Raw genomic sequence first — 17,843 nt, 5'->3', positions numbered from 1 at the left:
ATCTAGAGTGATTCTGAAAATTTTACATTAAGTATGAATCCGTAGCAGAAAAAGCTAGAAGGACCAGTAGAAAAACAAGCTTATAAATGCTACATATAATTTAAGTTTATCCATAACTAGTGTGTTTAAAGGTTGACTAATGAAACCCATTTCATTTAAGATGGTCTCCTTTTGCATTATATGTCTGCTTACTATTCATGGCCTGCTTGAGCAATATTCTGTTAAAATTCCATTTTAAAAACCATGCTTGTTAGATGATATTTTCATGTAGTCAGTTTTCATCTCCAGAGTTTTTCCTATGAAAGTACTGTGTCTGTTCTGCAAAGATAAAGCAAGTACACACAAAGATTCAAAACCTCTCACGGGAGGGGTGCGGGGGAGGGGGGATGGGCGCAGAGGTTCAATGCTGACATTTCTGTTCTCTGTGCTTCTTCATTAAGCAGTCTGTTAATTAAAGGCCCTTTTTTGGGGGGTTGTTTGACAGAAGCAAAGCATTTGATCTGCTAAACCCTTCATACCTGGTCAGATGATCATCCCTCTCATCCTCCATCACCAAGAGACCACCTGGAATCCTCCTCAAACACCAGTTCTGCTTTGGAGCCCACAGGGATATTTGCACAGCATGAATTTATATTAGCTAATACAGCATATTTACCTCACCTCCCACCTTCGCTTTGTCAAAAGATGTCTTTTCACCTCCAGTAGCGTATTAACAGCCACAGGGAAACTTTTTTCTGGCCTTGTCTGTGCAAGGTGGTGCAAGTCACAATCTAAGCACAGCTGGGCAACTGCTGCCCAAACATTAATACCTGTGATAGATGAGTTTATTTAAAGGTTCTATTAGATATTAATACTGGCTCAAAACACCTGCTCCACCACTGCCACAAGAAGGTCATCAGACTGGTGAAACACCAACCATCACTCATCAGCCAAGCATTTATAATTGGCTAATTGTTAACTTTTAGACCTACTACTCTGCTCTTTCTGTTTATGTACCAAGCCGTAAGAGATGTGGGGCAGAGGGGCACACATTTAAGTCACCTGATGGCGAACATATGCCAATATTTACTTGTATTTTTCAATGCTGTTCCTGTTCCCCCCAAATGCAAGCAGTTGCAAGTAGAATAAAAGAAAATCAAATGAAACTGTCCAGCTGACTTTGCTATGTACTTCTACAGACGCAGCCTTCTTCACAAGTATCTCTAAAGGCAGGAATCATTCTGCATAACTAAATTCATTAGAAGCTAAACACCTGGTATCACTTGTCAAGGCTGACTGTACATCAAGTTGGCATGCTAAAAGGTGATTCATTTCTCTTATCTTAGCACAAGACTATAAGTGCATGTCTGTTTCTGAACTTAACATAGAAACACCAGACTCAGCTAATCTGCGGATGGCTAAATATAGCAAGGTTGAATCCCTTCCTCAGCTCTATTTTGTAGACCAGCTGTGATCCAAACCAGCTGCATCAAAACCAATCTCAGCCACCAGGGAATACAGGTGACCTTGGCTCTCATTCAAAATCATCTTGTTCTCTCATTTTATTAACTGAAAGTCAAGACAACAATTAGAGAAGCAATATTACCAAATACTACAGCAATTCCAAAAGAAACCACATATACAGTCTGGGAACAGGCAGGCTTCTCTTGGGTTGAATGACCAGCAAAACTCAGAAGGCCACCTACATCCTAGGCTGCGTCAACAGAGGAGAGGTCAGCAGGTCAAGGGAGGTGATTGTCCCCCTCTACTCTGCCCTTGTGAGGCTCCACCTGGAGTGCTGCATCATGGTCTAGGGCTTCAAGCAGAAGAAGGATGTGAAGATGTGAAGAACAGGTCCAGAGAAGGGTCACAAAGATGATCAAGGGGCTGGAGCATCTCTCCTATGAAGAAAGGCTGAGAAAGGTGGGACTGTTCAGCCTGACGAAGAGAAGGTTACAGGGTAATCTTATTGCAGCTTTTCAGTACTTAAGGGGGACTTATAAAAACATGGAGAACAACTTTTTGCTTGGTCAGACAATAACAGAACAAGTAGGAATGTTTTTAAACTAAAAGAAGGGAGATTTAAATTAGATGTTAGGAGGAAATTCATTACTATGAGGGTGGTGAGGCCCTGGCACAAGTTGCCCAGAGCAGCTGTGGATGCCCCATCCCTGGAGGTGTTCAAGGTCTGGTTGGATAAGCCCCTGAGCAGCCTGATCTGGTGAGAGGTGTCCCTGCCCATGGCAGGGGGGTTGGAATTAGATGATCTTTAAGGCCCTTTCAACCCAAATCACTCTATGGTGCCTTGAAACCTCCCCCAGAATGGGCTGGGTGGAAAATGTTCCTTTCTCATTTTCCTATTCATTAGAGAGATGATGGACATTTCTCACTTGCAGGATTCAATTCTGTCACTTCAAAACTATGTCCCAGACACACAAAATGACTTAGAAGTAGGTCATGTTGCAAGACGTCAGGATATTCTCTAGAAGTGTGTTATTTTTCATAAGTTTCTGCTACTATCTGCTTGCTTCAATTTTCTAGAAATCTCAAGCAATCTCTAAAAATGATGCCTCCCACTCTCAGAGAAGAAAGATTTCCAGCAACTTTAAAGACAACAAAAAAAAAAAAAAAAAGTTGAGTTTTTCCTCTCAAATAAAAGTAATAGTAGTAAATTATTAAAATGAATTATTGATTAAAATGAATCATAAGATGTACAGATTCATTAGCGTGTAGTAGGTATGTTTTGAATATGAACATTTTTTAAAATTATTTTTAACTGAGAAATATGCAAGAAATTGTGATGCTACTACTAATTTAAAAACTTTGCAGATTTCAAAAATTAATTAGAGGTGAGGTGAAGAGACAACTTGCTTGGCAAATGTTTTACTTTTAGATCCAATGCCTTCCAAAACTGTCAAATATATATGTATATCTCAGAGAACATGGGTCATATATGATGTGGAGAAGTCACATTAGTAGCTGGTAAGCTCACTGACTCGAGCGTTAGTCCATTCCCATGGACAGGTCAGCCAACTCAAAGCAAAAGTACCCCCTAGAAACAGGATAAGAGATGACTTATGCATGGGACAATATAGAAAGGACTTACATGTATGCAGAAAGGATTGATAGATGGGCAGCAAGAGTTAAGGCAGACTTCAGTTACACTGTAGCTACTGTTGCCAAGGTGGTTGGGTGCTTTGAAGTTATCCTAGATTACTTTGTTCACTGAAGGCCAACCTGTTTCTTTTTGGTTTTGTTGTTGTTGTTATTCTATTTGTTTTTAAACAAGCACCTATCTCTCCATCTTCCAGACAGATCTGGACAAAAATCCCATGCCCTTTCTCCAGGCTTCACCCTCCCAAATTTTCTTGTGCAGAAAGCAAGAGTACATCTCACCTACAGCATGATGAACAGGTGCCCTGCAGCCTGGCATGGACTTAAGGAGTGTCTCTGTGATTGCTACTTAAGATGCAGTCCAAGTGATGTAAAGAAGAAGCAGTCTGAGTTTAACAGCAGTGTCTAACCAAGACAGGAGCTTCAAGTTTGGCAACTTAAGAGCAGAGACCAAGTACAGTGGGAGTTTTTTCCTCCTCCAACCAGTGCAGGCAACTGAATGTCAGCAGCATGTGTGATAGTTGCCTGCAGCTCTTGCATTCAACTCCAGTGTGTTAAAACGTCAAACAAAATCTTTGCCATTGGCATAAACATTTTAGAAATGTTTCAGGGAATACACTTCAGTGTGCATATAGTTTTGCTACTTCTTGTCTTACAACACAGGAAAGATCCCTCAGAAACAAACACAGAATATGACTTATAGTATAGACTAAAGCTTCAGCTGTGAACAAATGAGGTTTTGGAAGGGAAAGGAGGAAAGGAGACAAGAATTGAGAACCTAGAGAAAGGTCAGACCTTTCCATTAAACATGCAGATCTTTGAAAATAAAGCACATGCCGCACAGCACTCTTAAAAATATTTATAACATTGTTCCTTCAGAATTTGTAATTTCCTACCCAAAGTTACCAAGCAGCAGCAGAATGCAGTTGTACAGATCCCCAAAACATATGGGAGACTTCAAGGTACAACTTAGTGTAAAGAAAGAAACATTTCCTTTTGGTTCTCTCCATATCTACCAGGGTGGTGATATCATTAAATAGAAGACAGCAATGGGCCACTCCAAGCATGTCAAGCTTTGTAGTTGCATGGCCTATGTGACATTGTATTATTCAAAAAGCATTATCTAAAGAATCAGTATTCCTCCTCTCGTTAAACCTAGCAGGCTCTAAGACATTGCATTATGCCCTGTGTTCCCATGAGTGTAAACAGCTGATATTGGAAAGGCTCGAAGTAATAAATGAACATCCAAAGTTCATAACCAACTGAGAATTTGACAAAAGAAAAATACCATGGCAATGGTCTCTATTTTTCCCCACATGGTTAAGTAGTCTTTGATTTAAAAAGACAGATACACAGCTTTACATGGTGACTCTATTCCCATTCCAGCTCTTTTCTTAGAGTTTCTTCTCCTTACCTAGAGAACAACAAATTACACACATATACGGGTGTGATGTCCTGAAAAGACAGCAAGCTTTTTGTATTATTTTTAAAGTACCTTGTACAGAATCTGTATTGCTACAGCAGGGTTACTGAGAGTTTTGAGTTACAGGGGGCTATATATAAATTTAATAAAAGTTGTCTTCTCACAATCTGAAGGAAGTAGAGCAAAGTGCACAATGAGGTTAATTTATATATTCTTCCCTTTATGCTCACACAAGATTTCCTTTCATGTTTAGAGATGTTTTGAAGTAATGAAGAGACTATGCTTTTTCTCTATTTTGTTACCACCTATTTTATGAACTGCTCTCTCAGACTACATGTTACTGCCATCAAGAACCATAAAACTTTACAGAATAATTCCTCTGATTTTTCATTTATTTATTTTTTGCTGTTGTGACAGTTATGAAAAATGTTAAAATAGACAAACATTGGTAATCTATTTATGGCTTCATACAACTGTTGAAAGATACCTAAATGAAGTCCCTTTTTCCCTTAATTCTCATAGATATAATAGATTGACACATTGCTAGACAACTACTAGACTGAAATAATTAAAGAGTGTAATGTGCAAAGAGCATTTTAGAGGCAGCAATTAGATCACTCAAATTAGATGTTTTATTTGCCCAAACATGTCTTTAAATCTGAGAGAACAAAAGGCTGCATTTACAAACAACGCATCATCAGATTTTCAAAGCGCTTTGCTAGAATACTGTGGACTGCTGCCTGTAGATGGTGGCCATCATACCCACTTGCTTTTTCCTATCTGCAGCCCCGAAGGTACAAACCATGACACACTTCTGAACACAGCACTGATGACTGACAGGTTGTGGTTCTCTATATGTGCAGTGGTCAGTCAAATGACATGTATCTCTGACTGGATTTCTGAATGCAGGAAGATGTAATCACTCAGCAGCACAGGACAATCTGATCAAATGTGTTTATTCATCTTTTGAAATTTTAACATTTATTTTTTTCTTAGGTTATGTTTGAATTTCAATTTCATTTAGTGTTTAGTGTTCCCAAAACATTCCAGTTCACAGCCTTGAAAACTGAAGTCTTTGAGCCCAGACACAGTAAGGGAAAAAAAAATAATAATAAAAAATTGCCACATGAGAGACTGAGACCATATCATTCATTATTTAATGTTGAAAAATCCACACAATTATTTCATCTACACTGTGTCACAGGAGACATCTCTTTTACTTCACCTGTCTTAAAAGACCAATGACCTTTGTTTCTTATTCTCTCCCCTCACATTACTTCTTAAGGGATATATTTTCATTGTAGAAACAAGCTTTTTAAATCAGTACTTAATCTGTGGACAAGAGTCCACTTTCAAAAGAGTCAAAAAATGAACTCATAGATAACACATGGTCTTCCGAGTCACTCTTTGACAACATGATATACACCCCATATCTTAAGCAAAAATAAAATAAAATAAAATAAAATAAAATAAAATAAAATAAAATAAAATAAAATAAAATAAAATAAAATAAAATAAAATAAAATAAAATGTTCTTAAAATCCACTCAAAAATGTCAAATATAATTTACACTAACAGTTAATTTTAACCTCCCAGGATGCTGTCCCTGTAAAACAAGCTGAATGTATCTACAGGTTAAAACATATATACCTGTCCAAGCAAATGTGTGCAACCCATTCAGGCACAGAATACTGCAGTCAAACAGAAAAACGGAATAAGTAAATTCCATGTTGGGCACAAATTTCTTACAAAACACCATCAGAGAATTGTGAAGTCATGGTTATAATATTCTGCTATTTACAAATCAACTCCACTCTCTACTGAAGCTTCAGAACTGAAAATGTTCCACATGACCATAATTTTATATACCCAAGACAAATGCTGGGTACCTAAATCATGTGCATTATCAGCTAGGTGAGATCAGTGTGCGCAAAGTCCAGTTTAATTCCAATTCAAATCATTAGCATCTTTTACACTGATTTCAGTGGGGTTTGAATGCTTCTAGGTACCACAGGAATAAGTACAATAGCAGTAATCAATATTTATAAATAGTATTGCTGGGATTGTGTCTAGGAAGAAGACTTTTCTTCTTTCTTTCCTCCTACAAGTGAATAGCTCTCGCTAAACCTGCAAAGAACATCCTGGAGTACAGCAAGATATACCTCTCAAAGGGTTAGCAGTTTTCTGAGCAGGTGCCTCAGCTGGCTTCAACACATTTCAGTCCTCAATACCCTTTTATACAAATGTAAAGTTTACAGGGGGAGAAAAAGGATTTCCCCTTAGTTTCCACCTCTCTAAACTGCCGTTTGTCATTTTCAGCCACGAACTGGGGTGCAAATATGGAATACAGTTTTTGCCAGCATTTGTTCACTACTTTTCATCAACGCAGGTAAAATGTAAATTTTGTGACTGCTGCAAAAATAAAGAGCTGAGGTCTGCCTCCTCCTATCACAAAAAAAAAAAAAAAAAAAAAAAAAAAAAAAAAAAAAAAAAAGTGGAGAAGGAAAAGGAAGGAGCAGGGGCAGTTCTTGTTTTCTTGTTGCTCCAAGTAGGGGCCATCCCTATCTGAGAAATAATGAAATGCCTGGGAAAATCAACCCACTCAATGGAATAATCAGAGAACTTGCAAAAGGGACTGAAAGGACAAATGAAACAAAAGCAGTGGAGAAGACTGGGACCTGCCTGGGTCCCAGGAGTTGTCTGGAGCCCCAGCAGAATCTGCATTCCCTCTGAGATGAAGGGTACTTCACCTCTTTCTGTGATAGACAGATTTGAAAATTATTCTGGCACCAAAACCAACCTGACCTTAGCTGGTGTTTACCTCTCCTACTGCAGTGTTTGTTCCTGGTTTGTTCCAGTGTTTGACCTGGTTTGCATTCTGGAAATGCACTGGTGGTGAGTACAGCTGGCCTCTCCAGGATGGGAATCAAGAAAAGAATGCTCCAAAAAACACAACATATGCTCCCAGTAACCACCTTCTCAGGGCAAGTGCAAGAATGTCAGTTTAGTCTCAGTGACATGGAAGGTCAGACTGTAAAGACTATGGGCATCACCTTGCAGTCTTTAAATCTATAGGCTCCAGTCTCATTCCTTAAGTATATACACAGAGCCCAGCATGTACCATTTCAGCAATGTGAAAACTCAGCAAAATATAAAGTCCCTTCTTTTTTTTTGTATGCATGTGCTCTTTGATTACATTTGCTCTCATGTGAATGTCAGACATTAATATTCATTATAGTACTGGGGGTGAAAGGTGGGGAAAAAGGAGAATGAATACATCATTATATATTATTATCACTTACTATATTACCTTGTTACTGAAGCTTCCATTCCTGATTTAAGTAAAGAAAACCAAAAGGATTAGGAGAAAAAAAAAAAAAAAAAGCTACTGCAGTGTGATGAAAGCAAAGGAAGATTATTAATGTGCTGCAGGTACTGAAGAGAGATGCAATTATAAGATTCAAGGGAAATAAGGCAGCGAAAAAAAACAACAAACATCTGTACTGAAAGTCTATTTCTTTGAAATTATTTAATTTACTAAAAACTTCTATCATTTGAAGTTTAAAAGATTCACAGCAAATATCATTGCTTGTGAGAAAAGCTTTGACAGAGCACACTTTGAAATACTCATCATCCAACTCCAATGGTACAGTAAGAATTAGAAATAACACATTTTCATTTTTCTTATTTTTTCAAGGCAACTATGTACACTGAGACCACTATTATCATTTCTGGCACTGCATTTCAAGGCAATTAAAAAGAAATGTGAGGTTACTTTATTCTGTTTTTTTCCTTTTTCTCCCCTTTAGAGATGGAGTTCTCTAATCTTGATCTCTGTACAGTATGTACACAGAGTTGCTCCCACTGTATAAAAGATGGATGCTAGGGTTTGTTCTACTTTGATCATAAACAGATCAGATGCCCCTGCAAGAGACTGAAAAAAAAAAATCAACATTTGCAAGAAATACTAACATGGAAAATTTCATAGGTATGCCAAAAGACAGAAGGTAAAACTGGAAGGACCTGATGATAAACTCCTTTCTAACATATGGAATCCCCATCACTGGAGAGTTTTATGAACTGGTTAGCAAGGGATGGACTAGGTGAGTACCTGAAACACTTCAACTCTGCTTTGTTGGTGATTAATATCTTGCTTGCGTTACAGCAAATTGTACTGCAATGCAAACAAGAGCCAGGAACCTTTGGTTTAGCAATTGCACAAACAAGCCTTCATGTCTACGAGTCTGAATGGCTGAAGACCACTTGTGCAACTTGCAACATATACTTTAAACGTTATGATTCCTCAAATAACCACAGAAAGGCTTAACGAACATTCAACAGGTTTATAGGACTTTCCTTCTGTGCATCTTAGAACCAGTCCAATTCAACCCAATTTAGAAAAAGACAGATATTTTTTCCCCCCAGTATTTAAGAGTAACAACAGATCTTGGTCTGACTGGAACTCAGAGGTGGAAGACCAGGACTGGGGGAGCAGTAACAGGGAGGTCCCTGCTCACTGGAAGCTCGCCAACGTAATACCCATCTACAAAAAGGGCATGAGAGAAGACACAGGAAACTGACAGTCCTGTCAGTCTAACCTTGGTCCCTGGAAAAGTTGTGGAGATTGTCCTGGGAGATATTGAAAGGCATGTAAAGAACAAAGTTATTATCTGGCATAGTCAACATGGGTTCTTTAAGGTAAAGTCCTGCCTCCTTGATCTCCTTCTATGATAAAGTCACCCATTTGGTTGATGAAGGGAAGGTGGTGGATGCAATTTTTTATTTATTTTTTATTTTTTTCCTCCTGTGGCCTTTGATTCTGGCCCTCACACATCCTTCTGGACAAATTGTCTGACTGTGAGATAGACAGATTCATACTACGCTGTGTGGCGAACAAGCTGAATGGTAGTGCTCAAAGAATCATAGTGAATGGAGCTGCATCTGGCTGGTGGATGGTTACTAGCAATGTTCTTCAGGGCTCAGCTTCAGGGCCAGTTCTGTTCAACATTTTTATCAGTGATCTGGATGCAGGAGTGAAATGCATCTTCAACAAGTTTGCCAATGACACTAAACTGGTTGTTGTTGACTCCCTGGAGGGACAAGAGGACTTGCAGAGGTATCTAGATAGATTGGTGCGCTGGGCCATCAGCTGTGGCATGAAATTCAACAAAGGTAAATTTGACCCCAAGGTTCTGCACCTGGGATGGAGTAATGTCAGACACAGGTACAGACTGGGAGGTGAATGGCTAGAGAACAGCCCTGTAGAAAGGGATCTGGGGGCTCTATGGACAATCAGCTCAACAAAGCCAGCAGTGTGCCCTGACAGACAAGGGGCAAACTGCATTTTGGGGTGCATTAAACATGGTATAGCCAGCCAATCAAAGGAGGTGATTCTCCTTTAATGCATTTAGCATTGGTGCAGCCTCACCTTGAATATTGTGTGCATTTCTGGGCTCCACAAAATAAAAAGGATGTTAAAGTCCCTGAAAGCATCCAAAGGAGGGTGATAAAGCTGTTAAAATGTCTGGAAGGCATGTCCTGGGAGGAGAGGCTGAGGACATCTGGGCTGACTGGTCTGAAGAAAAGGAGGCTGAGCGATGACCTCATTACTCTCGACACCTTCCTGAGGAGGAGAAATGGAGAGGAAGGTGCTGATCTCTTCTTTCTGGTCACCAGTGATAAGACGTGGGAGTGGCAAAAAGCTGTACCAGTAGAAGATTTAGAGTGGACATTGGGAAAAATTTCTTTACTGTGTGGGTGGTCAAACCCTGAAACAGGCTTCCTAGCGAGGTGGTTGATGCCCCATATCATACACTGTTCAAGAGGTGCTTGGACAATGCCCTCATTAATATGCTTTAACTTTTGGTTAGCCCTGAATTGGTCAGTCAGTTGGACCAAATGATCTTTGGAGGTCTCTTCCAACTGTTCTGTTCCGTTCCATTCTGGTCTGGTCTCTTCTATTCTAACCCCAATGGCCAGGAAACAGGAGGGTAGCAAGTGAGAGATGTGTCATTTTGTAATCAGCCTGAAGCATTACTGAAATACTGGTGACAGCAGCCAGCCCCAGCTGCCATGGGATGTGGGGAGAAGCAGCTGCTTGGCCTACCCCAGCACAAACTTTTCTAAGGGTCTGCAGCTCTTGACCATGAATTTAAAAGCTGTTTCTATAGCAGCAGCAGCAGCAGCAGGGATAATCCCTGCATGAAAAAAGATTGGCCTGTTTGCTCTATAATCCACTGTACCAGGTGTCACGCCTCAGACTTCACACAAGGTTTTATCTACATTTTAGCAGGAGCAGCAAGACTGAAGTCTGAACAGAAATGTTTCCCTCCTTGCCTGCCCAAAACAAATCCCCAGAACTCCCTGGGACATGGTGCCATTAGAGATATCTTTTCTCTTAAAATCACAGAGAATTTCAGTGGGAAAGATTTCTACAGACAAAGCTTATGAAACTAGACTCCAAATAACTATTGTAATGTTGATATTTGCAAATGATTGTACCTAGGTGTCAAAAAAAAAAAAGATACATTAACAAGCAAGGCCCTAGCATTTTGATTCAGAAACAAGCTGCTATGCAAGAGGCAAAGGCACTGCACACGCATGCCCCTATGATACAATTCACTAAGACCCAGTTCACATATATGCACCCCTCTGTACACATCTCACTCCCTGAAATGGGCTAAAACAAATCAAAGGAGCCTATCAGAAAAGCAAGGACCTGCAAAGACTTCTTGTCAGACAGGTAAGGAGGACAAAATGGTGAGATGCATACCAGCTGGCAATTCACTCTTCTCACTGGGCTGCAGCACACAGCCCAGATTAAAACACTTGCAGGAAATGCTTCCTAGCACTGTTGCCTTCTGGCTTCTGTGTTACCCCACTCATCACGCAATGTGCTGCTCTGGCAAAGTATGGAGATGACAAAGTTATTTGCATTAGCTTGTGATATGGGTACCACTGGATCACCCACAAGAGAACCTGTTCCCACTTCTACCTACTTTCAGTTTAATTGGAGGATACTGCAGCATCACAGGCTCCAGAGCTTGAGACATAGGTGGAGCCTCCCAGGCTTGGAGGTGGCACAAAAAGCAAATCACCAAGGGTCTGATCCTACTGGTTTCATACTTTCCAAACCCCTCTTTGTTCTGTATATATTTACTTTAAAGGTCAGGGGAGCCATCACTGTATGTAAGGTATACACCAGCATAAGTAAAAGGAGAGAAAAACAGGTCCCATTCATAGTCTGGAAACTAGGACTACAAACCTTACATCTCATCTTAAAGATGTAGCAGTGATCTCTAAACAATTTAAATCTACCTTTTGAGATTCAGCTTGGCAAAATTCACACCTAGAGACTTAATAAATTCAAGCTTATCTACTCAAAAATCTAACTATTATAAAGTATTATAAAACACTTTTACTACAAATCCAAAGGAAATATTTCTATTTGTGAAAGGAATAGATACATATAAAAAACATATAGAAGTATACATTATAAGTTAATTTTAAGGGGAAGTAGCTGGTACAAGACATGTTAGGTTTATTTAGAAAGAAATTAAAAATACAGTAAAATGTAAAAGAAATTTCACCAAGCAAAGAACACAGGCACCTAGAATCACAGAATCACAGAATTGTCTAGGTTGGAAGAGACCTCAAGATCATTGAGTCCAACCTCTGACCTAACACTAACAAGTCCTCCACTAAACCATATCACTAAGTTCAACATCTAAACGTCTTTTAAAGACCTCCAGGGATGGTGACTCCACCACTTCCCTGGGCAGCCCATTCCAATGCCTCACAACCCTTTCGGTAAAGAAGTTCTTCCTAAGATCCAACCTAAAACTCCCCTGGTGCAACTTTAGCCCGTTCCCCTTCGTTCTGTCACCAGGCACGTGGGAGAATAGACCAACCCCCACCTCGCTACAGCCTCCTTTAATGTACTTATAAAGAGTGATAAGGATGCCCCAAGCCTCCTTTTCTCCAGGCTGAACAAATCCAGCTCCCTCAGCCGCTCCTCGGACTTGTTCTCCAGACCAACCAGCTTCATCGCCCTTCTCTGGACTCTTTCAAGCACCTCGATGTCCTTTTTGTAGCGAGGGGCCCAAAACTGAACACAGTACTCGAGGTGTGGCCTCACCAGAGCCAAGTACAGGCAGACAATCACTTCCAAACGAATCAAGGTAGTGAATAGTATATGGCAAGTCTCAAGAGATCTTTAGTTTGCAAATTATTTTACATTACAATAAAAAAAGTTTTGTAGCCATTAACAGTAAATAATTATTGGCTGCAATATTCAATCAGGAAAGTTATGCATATATCAAGTGCTTAGTTATACATATATCATGTGCTTACTGTTGCAGCAGAACTCAAACAGGTACTTTAAAAAAAAAAAAAAAAAAAAGTAAAAAACTTTCAGTGAAGCTTCCCCCCACCCTTTTGTCACAAATAATTAACCATTTCTTTTATTAAGGCATCATTGCACTCATATAAACTTCTCTTTTAAAATACTGGGCAAAAGAGGAAGTGTACCAGCCCTCTGGATCACTCAACTACATCTCTGATATACAAACCCAGTCCAGCAAGGCTACTCTGCATTTGGATATGTGGATTGGAAAAATTAGATCTATTATATCTTTCTTCACCCATTTTATCTGCCTGGACAAATCGTGATGTATTACACAACAACAGAATTTGTTCAGGACCCAGGTGATTACACACATCAAAAGACCAAGCCCAATTCTATTCTCCTAGCTTTATCAGATTAAATACAGTGACTCTATAGATTTCAGTGGAGTTTCTGCTACTATAAACATCAAAAAGCAAAAGAAGAGACAATCTTGGAATAAGAATTTTCATTGAAAACAGCTTAATTTATAGGAAAAGTGGTTGGTGATAACAGTACTTGGAAAACCTAGCTGATTGCTTAACCAACACTTTTATTTACAGGATATAAATGCATTCAGCTAGCTATCAAATAATGGCACTTTTTGATGGGCTTTAAGCTGTCTTTATAAAATCCTTCATTTCACTACTAGGAAGATCTTTCCAATTATCTCCAACTAGAAGAGCAGTAATAAATCGGGTCATTGTCCCTGACCCTGCTCTGAGTCCTGACAAACAAAAATCTCATATGCAGTCTATTCTTAAGTTAATAGTGGTTAAAGGATAGATTTTTTCATTCATGAAACTATCACACAGAGCATTAAGCTAATTTGGATGAGGACATTCTCTTACTAAATTTTTAGAGCACATGAAATAAATACAAACTACAGGATAATCTGAATTTACCTCCATATATAGAAACTGCATAGTTCTATTTACATCCTAATTTAAATAAATCAGTACAAGGGGGACACACTTATTTCATTTTAATAATATCACATGCTAGTACCATTACAGTATATTTTTGACAGACTTCACTAAGATGTATGTGTTTTGCTGAAAACAGATAGAGACTTTCTGCACAACTTTCATAGAACTTCCCCTGTATTTGGCTTTCTGGATTATTTCAGATAAGTACATTTATTCCTACAGTCCTTTGCAGACTGTGTATGTAGACTCAGCTTACTCTATATCAGTTATGCATTAGCTCCAACACAAAAGCCACATTTCTGTGCTAGTGCAGTACTGTTCCCCAACTACCTTCTACCAGTTCTCAGCACAATCTTAATCTTATACGAAGTCTGTTTTCTGAATCTTGCATTCCAATTTTCTGCAGTCTCACTTCTCTCTTGTAGAGTCGCTGAAATGGATGGCTTTCTGCTGGCTTTCTTCTTCTCTACAGAGAAGAAGAAATAATGTTAGACCCATGGGTACCTTCTCCCTCGTTCATCATGTTGGACAGAACATATGTTCTTCTTTTTTTATTTTTTTTCCTACGGTCTCTAGAACACCCTCAGTAACTTTCCGATTGAGTTAGTGTCCTCCCTGACAGTATTAATGCCTTCAATTTCTGAACAGTCAGATAAAGTACCCTTCTATCAAAATTGTCAGAGATAATTACCTTGGGATATTTATGCATTTTAGTATTTTCCCTGTACTGCTCTCTACTTTTCCCTGTACTGTGCCTTAGATGTAGGAAGTTTCTTTTTCTTGCTTTCATTTAAAAGAACCTTTAAATAATATCATTTTTGTTCAGCATCCTCCTCAGCATGTTGTAGCTAGTTACCCTGTTTTTGCTTGATTGTTCTTAACAAATCCCTGACTCCTCTTTCAGCTTACTGTCATGTATTATTTGATTTTCAATCTTCAGATCCTTTTTTCTGTGATATCATCCCTTCTCCCAGATGGCCAAAAATATGTTCATTTCAAATTACTTAATTGTTTTCTTCTTTCTTTTCTTACCTTCACAAACTTTCTAACACTGCTCGCCATGATGAGGACAAAAATAAATAAATAAATAAATTGTTCTTCCACCTTTTAACTAAATTCATTTTGTTGATGGTTGTGATGGTTTTGATTGATGGTTGTGTTATTTTTCTCCTTTACTCCTAGATACTCATAGATTGATTCTCCTAACTTCCAACTAAATGAAGACCTAACTTCCAAAGTCTTGTTAAGATTTTCTTTAACACAAAGTTTATAAATTTTCTCAATCCAGTTAAATATAACCATTTAACTTTTCTAGAATGTGCCACAATCAGATTTTCCTATCTTCCTCCTCCTTTACAGAGGTTTTATTTTTGCCTGTCTTCTTTGCTATTTATAAGCCAATATTAAAGATACAGCTCTGCAGGAGCCACCAAGAACTACTTGCAGTATGCAAAGGGAATTTTGAAGGACATTTGAGAAGGTGTCTGTGTCAGCCTTTGCTATAATGCAAAGCTAACCAGTATCTCAGAATGTTAAAAGAGGTCATGGGATACAAGAATAAAGGAGATGTGATATTCATTCAGAGTGTAGCAACTGAAAACTGGGGATTATGATATTGTAAAGGGGAATAGATCTAAACGAAGAAAGCATTGTCTTCATTTACTGGATGGAATTCCATGGTGGTGTCTTAGTAATTATTTGCTGTACATGCTAATATGAAAAGTTAAAACAAATAAAATTTCAAAAGTAGACTCCTAAAAGGCAGACCTAGATAAGAAAAAGGAAATGCTTCCAGAACTAATGTGCATAGAATTTAGGTGAGCACATATAAATCACTCAAGAAGAGCCTCCAGGAAGTGGTCCACTGGGAGATGAAGGAACTTGCAATAAATCAAGAGGCAACACCTTACCTCACTTGTTTCAGATCTTGCCACAAGGTATTGTGCAAGTATCAGATGTAGTTATCTGTAGTGTCTCTTAATCCTTTGCTAATTCTTAATTAAAATTCTTTTGTTCAACTTTGGAAGAACAGTTATCAAAACATTTTATCAAAAAAAAATAAAAATGCTATCAAGGACCCTACAGACTGAGTACTGGCCAGCTTGCAGTATACCAGGCAGTTCCCAGATACATGGTGCAGGGTAGTATATAGCAAGGGGTGCACCAGTGGACAGGTGGATGAGACAGTCCTAGTTGTTTGCAGAGATACATTACCTGTACAGATAAGAAATGTACCCCACTTATTTCAAGACAACGGCAGAGAGTAACTTGCCTTACCTACTAGCATAACATACCCTCTAATAATACTGTTGACAAGAAAGCAATTACTTCCTCACTGTCTTCTAAAATCAGTGATTTTTGTTGTCCAAGTTGCCTTACAATGAGAGACTTGGAGTCTTGGCTGAAAACCAACTACACAGCATTTCCTCCATGCAGCTGAACAATTTACTTTCTTCTTGCTGTTCATGTCATAAAGCCATGTTCATGTCAAAAATGCTCTACCATTTGCTGTGGGCAATTTTTTAAGCCCTCATCTAGCAGAAGAGAAGACAGCAGGACAAATAGTGGAAAATAAACCATTCCATAAATTCAGCTCCTCATTTTTATTATGTTTTGTTTGATTGTTTGTTCATTTTTCCACATCCATTCACATGTATGAGTTTGTATTTGCATAGATGGAGGGAACAAGGTTGGACAAATACTTATTCATATGCAAACAAGGGTATTCACTCTTGTTCGAAAAGTGCTTACCTTCTGTTTACAAGGCTTCAGTAGTTGAATCGCAAAGCAGAAAAATATCGTGAATTCAGCTGGTCAATGACACCCTATCAATAATATTAACTAGTCCAAATATAAAGCCAAAGCAAAGAGACAGAAATTCACTGATGTTCATGGTGTCTTGATACAACTAGGTAATGAGAATACACATACACAAATAAGACTGAACACAGTGTTTCAGAAAATGCTGCATTTGCTGATAAGCTAGCTGTCTGATAAAGAGAGTCATGTTTTCTGCAGTGGAGAATGCCTTAACACCTAGTTCTGCTTTTTGCTGCCACATGGGCAGGCAGATTTCTCCTTCAGGGTTTTGTCATTTGATTCTGATGCACAGGAGCAAAACAATACCACAAAAAGAAAGGAAAAATTCTCTAGGGGATGTTTGGGATGTTTACTTGGGAATGTAAGAAGCAGCATTCAAGTCGTTGGCACTGACTTTTATAAAACAAGTACTTGAACTCACTTTTCTATATCCCTGGTAAATTAGACCACCGGTCTCTTCTACAGCTGAAAACTTTCTCCCACAATTATCTACAAAATCTGTTGTAAGTCTACACTTTTTTTTTCTTGCTTCATCATTGTCCAGCAAGCATATGGTGAGGTGTGGTGAAACTGGCCACGTAGCCATCAGCTGCAGCAAGACCAGTGAAGTCAACTGCTAACACTGTGACAAGTCAGGGCGCCTTGCATGGGAATACACAATTGAAGCTACAACCTAACTATTTTCCTTTTTACCCCTCTTTGTTCTGATTGATGGTTGTGTTATTTTTCTCCTTTACTCCTAGATACTCCTAGATTCTCCTAGTCTGTCTACCAACATGTCTTTCCAACATGTGTTGAGTCATCATTTCTGAAGTGAGGATGTACAAACATAGGGCTAAGTGATACATGGGGAGGATTGTGCATATGTGTTCAGTAAACAGGATCATTGTTCTGAAACTCCCTTCCTGAGATGTATTGGTTTGAGATGTATTTTTTTTTTTTTTGTATTTTTGTATTTTCGGACAAATTTTGATTTGGGAAAAAAAATCAAGAGCAAAAGAACAAGTCTGAAGAAGTGTGAAAGGTTCATCTCCTGGTAATGAAATATGAAGTTCTATATACAAAATACACTAGTTAAGAATTTTATGCAAAGAGGTGAAGACTTTGAGTAAAACATTGTTCTGATATTTTTTCCTAGCTAATGCTTTGCTAGGAATATTCTATCACTAATTTCAGATACACACCTTCTGCTCTT

Source organism: Aythya fuligula, chromosome 2 (assembly GCF_009819795.1).
Source record: "Aythya fuligula isolate bAytFul2 chromosome 2, bAytFul2.pri, whole genome shotgun sequence".
NCBI lineage: Eukaryota > Metazoa > Chordata > Aves > Anseriformes > Anatidae > Aythya > Aythya fuligula.
The sequence above is the reverse complement of the archived record's forward strand: the minus strand, read 5'-3'. Positions refer to the sequence as shown.